We start from the raw sequence: 10,569 nt of genomic DNA on the forward strand, positions 1-10,569 counted from the left end.
AAGGTTCTTCCAATCATCTTTTAAAATTAAGTAAGTCATTCAAGCATAATGAAAATTACCGCCAATGTCACAAATCGATGTCCATAAATCATTTTAATCCTACACCTAATTTGACATTTGAAGTAACCTAAACTGTAAAAGTGATCAGACGTAATGGATCATTCGAAATTCTCTGTCTACATGTAGCACCATCAGTCATGATTTAATGGGGTTGATACCCTTGTCAAATACACAATCTTATCGATTTGGGAAGTTCATACGGCTTTACAAATGCATGTTGGGCTTTTGTATTTCTACAGATATCTGGGTAAATTACTGGCGACACCTGGACCCGATTGTATCTTCCATCTGGACATGGCTAAATGTAGCGATGGGTTCGTTAACGAACAGGGGAATGTTTATTATTTCCAAAAAAAAGTTGGACGTAAACACAACTCCATTTATTCATTCGACGTATCATTTGTTTGTGGTATCCACACGTCAATAGATTAATTTTACTTTTGGAAGACAAATATACGGTAAACAGACATGGTCCTCTACAATATGAATAATAGATGTTGGTGGAGCCTAAACAAATCTGGACAAACGGATTTTATCAAAGGTGGCATTTCTAGGCATCTCCATCAAATGAAGTGCGCGAATGAACTTTCTTTCCGCGACCGAACTCAAACTTTATCTAATATGTTATTTTTCTTCATCAAAGTAATTGTCACTGCTACAATATAAAACGCAAATGTTGGAGGTAGCCGATAATTGCGTGTGATCAATCGGCAGAAACATTTTCTCGTCCAATCAACACGTCTTATTATTGTGAATAACGCAATTATTGTGAATAAGGTAAAAACTATCTAAGATAAATATTTACAGGTGCGATTAAATCAAAGAAAGTGTTTCTGCAGATTGATCGAACTTGTTAAAAACGGTTTTCCCATCGGCATAAACCTAATGGTGCTAATTAGGTCTTCTTTCAATACAACAGCCCCTTGCAAAACCATATTATATAAAACCTATAAATTATTTCTTATTATTGATATCGTTCTGAGAACTCACTGGAAAAATTTTCATCTGACTTTTAATCAAATATAATACAAGTGAACAAAATTTCGAAACTTACAAATTAAGTTTTTTATCCTTGAACTCTTTGATTATTTTGGCGAACATAAAGACCAGTCGTAGATTGCCAAGAGAACAAAAAACAACTCTGATATAACAGGGGAAAAAGTTGATATAAAACGGAGAAATATTCTCATCTGCTTGTTACATGAATAGATGCAGCATAATCATAAAATACGACACAGTATCACATTTTCTTAAACAAATCAAATGTCGAGTTTGGCTCCGATACAATAGAGAAAAACTATTAGTTCCATGCTGGATAATCAAGGGGACTCTTCCAAACACAGAAAGTAAAACAAGCTATTTAAATTAATCAGAACGCCACATGCCGATATTCATCAAATGAAATGAAATGGGGTTTAACGTCCAACTGTTTTGCTTCTATGCTGGGTTAATGGAGACGGGCATACGCCATACAGTGTGCTTTGAGGGAAATTTTGCCCTGGCAGCGGCACTATCGCCTACTCGTATATCGAATTCCAACTGCCAAGGGATCTTTTACGTGCACTCCAATGTATACACGGGACCTCGGTTTTTTCGTCTCATCCGAAGGACTATACAGCTGCCCTTGTCAGGCCCTCCATCCTGCATCACTGACAAGGGGGGAACCACGCCGGAAAATCTGGATATTCATCAAGGGTGGCACCATTTTTTTATACAGGATAACAGTATACTATTTCGGTATGGCCAAGTTTGTAACTTACATGATCGCAATGGGTACCTGTGTCTTACATGGCTGCAAAAGCCCATTAACTGAGCAACTACGTCATGATTCCATCCATCCATATTTCCTTGTTAGGGTTGAAGCTGGGTGAACTATTTATATAACCCACAGACAGTGAGACAAGAATAATCGCGTGACAGAATAGCACGTCATGCAACTCATATAAATCAGTTCAACTGAATAACAATTACCGATGGTATTCGGTTTGTAAAGCGTCCTGCATGTCTCAAACAACATTCCGTTGATTCAAAAGAAAATAGGTATGGAGGGTTAATTGTGTCCATTTTCCATCAGATACTTCTTACACTACAGATCACTGTTTTTCCCACCAGGCACCCTGCGCCGGAATTCCTCAATTTGTCGGTTTCAAACGTAAAAGTGATTATTTCTTTGTTTAGTAGTTTTGTAAACACGAAGCAACACTTAAACATACATGAGGCTTTACTTTAAAGATACATTATGTATGATTTAGATAAAGAGCTAGCCATTCTTGCTAGGCCCTATATTAGTTCGAAAAATAGATAATGCAAAATGAATATATTGAAAATTTCATTCAAATTACTCTATTGCGAGCGAAGATACACTGTAAAAAATATCAATTGTTTATGTGGCCGAATTCCGTAGTTTTAACACTTTTTTCTGTTGGAGAAATTGTGTTAAAAGTGTGAATTATTTCTTCAAATTACGTGTTTTATATATATTTCTATGTAATATTCAGTATTAAACAGGAAATCTCCGTGAAATTTAGGGATAAAATGTTTTATTCCCTTCTATAATGGGCATAATTCTGTTATTTTACGGAATAAACGGTGGAATGATCAGGAATTTTCGTGAAATTTAGGGATAAAATGTTTTATTCCATTCTATAATGGACTTAATTCTGTTATTTTACGGGATAAACGGTGGAATGACCCGAAATTTACGGATTATTTACGATAAGTAATCGATTCATATATAATCATTCCTAATGATTATCATGTTATAGTATTCATTTCAATTTATTAACCATAATATGCAGAATTATATTTTGTAAACTTTGGTATATTACATGTCATGTATATCTAATTTCCATTATTTATAAGATCTATAAAATTTATTGTTATTCATCATACGGTAATCAGATTGTAAGTATTTTCATCTATATATATATTTGTGACTGTCGTTTGTCTGTCTGTCTGTTCGGGGTTGGCGGCTACACTAGGTCTGCCCCGATTCTGAAATTTGGTGTATAGGTGTAGCTCGGACCGGGGAGTAACATAGGCAGGTGGCGTTAGTCTACCACTTCCGGTTTCGGAGTTGTGACCCCCGAGCGAAGCCGGGTATCTGTCTGTTCGGGGTTGGCGGCTACACTAGGTCTGCTCCGAGTCTGAAATTTGGAGTATAGGGGTAGCTCAGACCTGGGAGTAACATAGGCCAGGTGGCGTTAGTCTACCACTTCCGGTAAATTATAAAAATATGATTTAACTCTCCGTATGAATAGGTTGTATTATTTGGTGATCAAGCACGCTTAATTCCGGATAGTATAACCGATTGGCTAGTGTAAGCCAGTTTGTCTCTATGACAGAGTTTACATACCTGCAAATTGATAGTACCCCAAACTTACATTACTGACGAGTAGCAGCTTGTGATACCCTGCGCTGGTCTCTCAATATAAGATATTCAGTATGGTTCTATTAGCGGAAAAAGGATACGAATAAAAAATTTCTGCGATATCAACTCGGCGGAAGCGGACGTTAAATAAAGTTCTATTTCACACACGCGTATAAAGTCAATGGTTAATTCAATGAAATTTTTATCACTTTCATGCTCGGGAAACAAAAATTACCAGGGTTTTTTTTCTGTATTTGAAAATGGAACTGATGTTAATTGAAGGAATTTCTGTAAATTGCAGGAAACACAAATATGGATAAAGTTTTCCTGGTAATTTTTCTTTCCGGAATTTTTTACGTTTTATCACGGATTTTTTTTTTGTTTTTTTTGTTACACTGTATTATATTTGAAGGTTTGACAGGATGTGTGCATTAATTGTAACTTCAGTACTGTTGTTCGAAGCTACGCTTTGTAACTGGCGTACTGGTTGTTCGAAGCTACGCATCGCTTCTATGTTTTTAAATTAAATAGAAATATGCCTGAACCGTGCTAATCTACTTAATATCGGAGATATCCGATGGCATCGACAGTTGATTATGGTCTTGTCATGTTTATGATGTCCAATTAATAGTTTATATAACATTTCAGGCCTAAATAAAGACCCGCAATAGGCAGATGTAGCTCCTGCATAATGTATGTTTAATTATCTTCAAATTTCAAAGATTAATGATACATTATTATGATATATAGATAAAGAGCTGTCCATTCATGCCATAATAGTTAAAAAAATAGATATTGAAAAATGAATATATTGAAAGTTTCAAATTACTTTTTTCGGAGCGCATTTATGAGTCTTTGAAGGTTTGACGGTATAGTCTCGATCGTACCATTGTTATGATATTAAACAAACTCTCGATTATCCATTTTAAATCAAATTATTAAATGGCGTTTGTTTCAATCCTTTAGAAATCACGGCCACTAAATTGTTTAGAGAGTTGATTACGGGCTTTTGATGTGAATAAATGCCTAATAATTTCTATAACATTTGAAGCCAAAAAAAGAAACCCGCTATAGGCAAATTTAGCTATTAAATAATGCGTCTTTAATGTAAGGAAAAAAGAGGGAACATGCGCATTAGCCAATTCAGTAGAGCAAAAATATGACAAAAATAATGCAAAGCATTCTTTTGCTTTTATAAACACCTGTTAATATTAATTCGCTAAAGAAAATATCACAATTTTTCTTTATGATGTTGGTTTTCTTATAATTTTACAGTAATTGGCAGCTTGACATGAAAAGATTTTTTCTTACGGTTTACCCATGGGAGATAATTTCACGGTGAATACGCTTCTGACTTCCTTCACACTACTTTCATATAGGCTATTTTTATTTTACAGCTCACTATTATTGTTATTGTGACTTCTTTTTATCGATTTTCTTACTTTGATTATCTTCCAGGATTTATTATGTACAATTTGGTCATTGTAGTACTAGAGTACTAGAAGTATTTTATAATCAGCGTGAGCATGATTATCATCCATATCCATCAGAGAGAGTGAGAGAGAGAGGGAGAGAAAGAGAGAAATCGGGTTTAACGTCTACTTGACACAAACTAGGTCATTTCGGGACTAACATATGGATCAATTTTATTTCAGCAGTGGGAGGAAACCGGGGACCCGGAGCAAACCCACGAGGTTGGACAGGCGACCCTACTCCTTTTCACGTACAATTGGGGAATCGAAACAACACCAGTTAACAAAATGACTGAACTTATGATACAGCTGTTATCATCTATCACCCTGATGGCTGAGCCTGTAAAAGTACCGTATAGCGGCATGCAATTTTCTTCAAGTATCTAATGTAACATCACGTTAATCTCTTTTTAAAAATCTATTTTCGTTATTAAGAAAATGAAGCCTGACGATGTCCATCTGTTTTATTCTAGATCACGGTGGGGTGGTGATTAATCGTGATATCTGAGCCAAGTTGAGAAATATTATTCATGCAACAAGTCTTAAGATGAACAGCAACGGGATTGCTCTATATCTCCCCTCGCGTGTTAAAGTCTGATCAATAGCACTGAAACGCAGAAAACACACACTTCATCACAGAAAACCACGTCTAATTGCACAATTTCTGACCTGGTGTGGAATTATAATTAAATGCCCATTGAATAAGAACAGACATTAGACGAAATACGTGTTTAATGAGGGTAGCCATTAAAAAAGCCTAAATTACGCATTTCAGAAGCGTCGGCCATGTTGAAACCATTCCAGATCAGAGGAGAACTTTCAGGGTAAAATCTCTCTTCGTGACTACCAGACTACGACCTTTGCCAATGTTCTACAGAGCGACGACGGGTGCAGTCATGTGGTTGTTCAACGCTTACTTAAATGGCTGTTTTTAGGACTGGCTGGGCTATATCATGCGAGATAAGAGCCTTAGAAGTGTTCTGGAAGCCCATTTGGTTTGCTAATTAGACATACTTCTTCCTTATGACTGGTCCAAAAACAATTCCTGCAATACCATAATTAACCAAACGCGTATTATACCAGACGTGAAAAGAATAACATAAAAATGGCTCTCATTCGTTCTTCAAACTAGAGTGATAATCTCAATACAAAGATCATGTAAATGACCCAGGCGGCGTGACCACATTGGCGTGCACGGAAAAGATCACTTGACAATTGGAATTTGAAATAAGATTAGCGCCACTGTCCGGGATAGATTTCCTTTATAGCAAACTGCATGATGTAAGCCCGTCTTCATTAACCCATTCCGTGCAGAAAAGTATGAGGCTAAACCCCATTTCATTTGTACTTTAAAAATCACGTACACATACAATTTGTTTATTTATTACCTATAACTTGACCAAGAATCTCAACAAGTTTGACGAAATGATCACCAAATAAACTCGTAAGAACGCATACATGTGTCAGAGCCATCTGATGGACATTCCGTACTTCTGGCTGATTTTTTTCATATAACTGGTAAAAATCTACGCAACATTCAAATGCACTGTGCTGCCTCCATCATAGCTGTCCGGAAAATAACAGCAAAAAATACACACCACAGAAAGTTTTGCGTCGACATCTTAACAACGCAAAAAAACAATAATTACTTGCGGATCCGTTGTGTCTACAAAAAGTCTTGCGTTGAGATCTTAACAACGCAAAGAAACGATAATTACTTGCTGTGCATCCGTTGCGTCTACATATATTCACCAGAACGGATGGATATAGCTTTAAGGAAAAGTTGGTGAAGCAGTTTAGTGGCATTTTCCATTCTCCAATCTTCTAATGTTGGCCAACAATCAATAATAAAACGTAGGATGAAGCAAGGATTATTTGGTCAATGCTGTAGGGGTCAAGGAATTGTCCTTAAACATACATTATGCAAGATCTAAATCTGTCTATTGCAGGTCTGTCTTTAGGCTTGAAATTTTATCTAAATTATTAATTAGACATTAATTAACCTATCCAGACCATAATCAACTCTAGATGGTATCGCTAGCCTGCGATCTTTAGTGGATTTTGAGCCGATTTACTGCATAACTTTCCTTCGCGATTTAACGATTAAATGGATAATCGATACTATGCTGTTTATCGTACTGACTTTAGTAATGATGATCAAGGCCAGGCGGAAATTCAATCGCTTTGTTATCGGATCATAGTGGATCAATTTGAAATGTTCAGCAAATTGTCTTTACATTATCTAGTTTTTAACTATTATAGTGAGAACTGCCAACTCGTTATCGAATCTCCCATAATGTATCTTTAATATCAATGTCAAGCATATTTTCCTTGTGATATCTGATAATATTCGTTGATTGCTTGATAACGTACGACCTGACCGAAAAGATTTCCGGTGTGCCCCCCCCCCCCCTTGACAGTTGTGTAGGATGGGGGGTCTGGCAAGGGACAACGTATACTCATCGTTCGGTCCCATGTACACACTGGCCTGTATGTAAAAGAACCCTTGACAGTTGTCATATATATAATTTATGAGTAAGTAGTGTGAACGATCTTTCATTATACAGATATATATGGAATGAATAAATGAAATGTTATAATTTTGATGATGATTGAATAAACTCCAAAGTATTTCAACTGTAAATATGGAAGCTACAGGTGGGTGGAAGACAGCCAGGTATGATCTCAGATGGCTTCACGGTAGCCGATGATGCCCGATCACCATCTTTCGAACCATCAGTAGTGGAGCATAATCACCATATTTACCCCTTCACTCTCAAAAGAGACTGAAACACCGTGGTATACAGTTATTGAAGCCTAAACAATTTTCATTTCCGCACAACTATATTGTTTTATTTTTAGGAGGCCACTTTTCAGTTTTCTTCCAATTTATTGCCATTGAATCCTATAAAACTTTCACATAAACATCTTTTGACTGACAGTCGATTGTCGACCGTGGAACCTTATATTTTCTTCCCACGGGACACTTGTATTCTTTCTTATTACACAGTATCAATGAATATTAACTGTCTCGTGAAATGAGCTTTGATTTATTGAGGAAGGAAATAGGGTTTCACATCCATTCAAACCATATACATGTAGGTCATTTCGGAACCACCACAAACCAGTAAGGTCTAAAAGTTAAGACCAACTGCAGATTTGGTCATAGGTCACCAGATATAAACAGGGCTAGCGATAACCCTAGACACAACCCTAAAACTTACCCACAACCTCTTCAACAATCACGTGCCTTAACCCTATTTACATCTTGTGACCAATGACGAAATCTGCAGTGGTCCTTAACTTCTAGACCTTACCCACCAGAAACCCAAAGGCCAAATAAATTTCAATGTTGTAAATCACACGGGAGCTTCCGCGGATGGTAATAATTGAGAGTGTTTGAAACTTTAAAAGGAATAACAGTTCAAAAGTGGTTCAATCCCGTTCGGTATTTACAAAGATCAGAGGTTTGTAAATTGGATTATTTTCCAAAAATAAAATATATGTATTATGCCGGGTCTTTTACGTCCATATTTATATGAGGGTGGTAATTCTTTTTCCACGGAAAGTTTTAAAATTATAAAAATATACCTTTTCGGCTGAAACTATGGAATTATTTCATCATTTTTTGTGGTGGAATGGGCTTGTATACTAGAACAATTCAGAAGAACTTTGCTAGAGGAAGTTAGTATTTATATATGAATATGAACATAAAAGACTAGGATTAATCCTTAACATCAGATTAATGCTATTTTTGAAGAGATTTTCAATTTTACAAGCCGCACTGCTGTAGACGACAGAGGCGGAATATAATCAAATCGGCCAACATTTTTTTAGAATTTATGTAAATATATATATATAATTGGATTCATGATAAAAAATATTAATATCTAATAGGTCGTTTTTTATCGTCATTGTAATGTTGTGTATATATACATCCGGATTACTTAATATTCTTCAAATACCACAGCCTATAAAATTTGTGGACACCAGTATTGTCGGTTGTAGTTCACTCAACCATCCCCACCCACACCAAACTTCATAATCCCTAGCTATTATTTTTTCTGGAAACCGCAAATATCAAAATTTAATTTAAGACTATGACTTGCCTATCCAGATTTGCAGGTTTTTTTTTAATCTTTCGTAATATTGCAAACAATCCAAGTGGTCAATGTAGTTTAAACAATTGTGATCAAATCCCGTGATTTTATATCCAATTTGGTGATATCTTTTACAGAATTGCCTCTCCACAATTTATTGTCCGTCCTGTTCAGGTTTTCCGTATTCATTGGCCCAGTTGGAGCAGAAAAATAGGACGTTAAACCCCATTTTATTTCTGTCCCAAGTCTAAATAGAAACTTGTGTTGAGTGGATGTTAAACACCATCTCTCTCTCTCTCTTCTCTCTCAATAGAAACCTTTACCTTGAGCATCTACCTAAAGTGACATTTTTTCTCTCACCCTGTCTAAGCACGCGTATCATCTTGCCGAGGGTAAGAAATGTACTATTTATCACTACCCGGCCAAAAAGTCAACGTCTAAGCATATAAATGCCAATCAACATCTTTAAAATGAAAAGTGCGTGTGCGACTAGAAATTAGAGGGTTAGCCTAGTTATATTCTAGACAACGTATGGAAAGAAATCATCCACTGCAGGCAACAGATCTTATGTCAGTTGTAATTCGATATCAAATACAACATTGTCACCTCTTTCGTGCATGTTAGGAAAAGTAACACCCACAACATAACAATTGACTAATGTACATTAATTAATTACTTCGTAAAAGACACTGAAATGTTTTGTTTTTGTCAACTGCTATGCGATACCATTTCTATCAGTTGAACCTGTTAGCAAAAAGTTTTTATTCCTACTCGCACGTGCTATATATGGCACAAATTCCCGACTAAATCAAGATTCCATTCCTTTACGCTTTGCTATTTCAATAGTAAATAAACTAATAAGATAATAAAACATGTGCCATACCTGTAGCCAGACAGTCTATTGCTGTTTTATTCCACGCACCTGCTTATAGAACAATATACTTCAACTGATGAAGTCACAACTAGTATCTATGTTTGGAGCATCTCAATATTGATTGTAAAGTTCGGCCTATCCGCTGGTATGTCAATCATCAACATTACTGTTAATCATACAGAACTCCTCGATAGGATAGCTGATATTATCCTAATAGATTAACTAATCCATAATCATGCCGAATTAAATATTATGCAGCTTTATAACTTCAAAGACATAATGCCATCACCAATCCCTTACTAATCCTGTTATAATTCCAGATTTATCAAGTTAATAATGAACATGTCTGTTAATTGAACTAGATCTCGACAGAATCAGAACTAAATACAGATCGTCGGTTATTTATTTTACTCCAACAGGGATCGATCAGAACCTGTCTGGCAATTAGTAATAGGATTGGGTCAGAATTAGTCGATTTGTTTTGTTTGTCGTAATTATTGGTTTTTCTTAATAGACCCGATTGCTACGGATGTTTGAGTGAACAATTGTGTGATGTATATAGTTATTTACCACAGGGGACTTTAGTTAACGTACTTGATTGCAGTGTTTATCTGGCTCAAAGTTGGTGCTTAACGTCGGCCCCTTCAGTAGTGATATCAGTATTTTGCTGCTGTTTTTTTCTAAAATTTTACG

At 36.0% G+C, this 10,569-nt stretch overlaps 1 protein-coding gene across 1 annotated transcript in view; it reads right to left on the reverse strand.

Annotated features, from left to right (window-relative positions):
• The window catches only part of LOC126826687 (thyrotropin-releasing hormone receptor-like), a 31,793-nt gene extending 21,811 nt beyond the window's left edge, over positions 1-9,982 (reverse strand). Inside the window, exon 1 of the mRNA XM_050555687.2 lies at positions 9,886-9,982. The gene's annotated coding sequence lies outside the window, so the exon portion shown is untranslated. The remainder of the gene's footprint in view (positions 1-9,885) is intronic.
• Positions 9,983-10,569: the final 587 nt, after the last annotated feature.

Source organism: Patella vulgata, chromosome 7 (genome assembly GCF_932274485.2).
Source record: "Patella vulgata chromosome 7, xgPatVulg1.2, whole genome shotgun sequence".
NCBI lineage: Eukaryota > Metazoa > Mollusca > Gastropoda > Patellidae > Patella > Patella vulgata.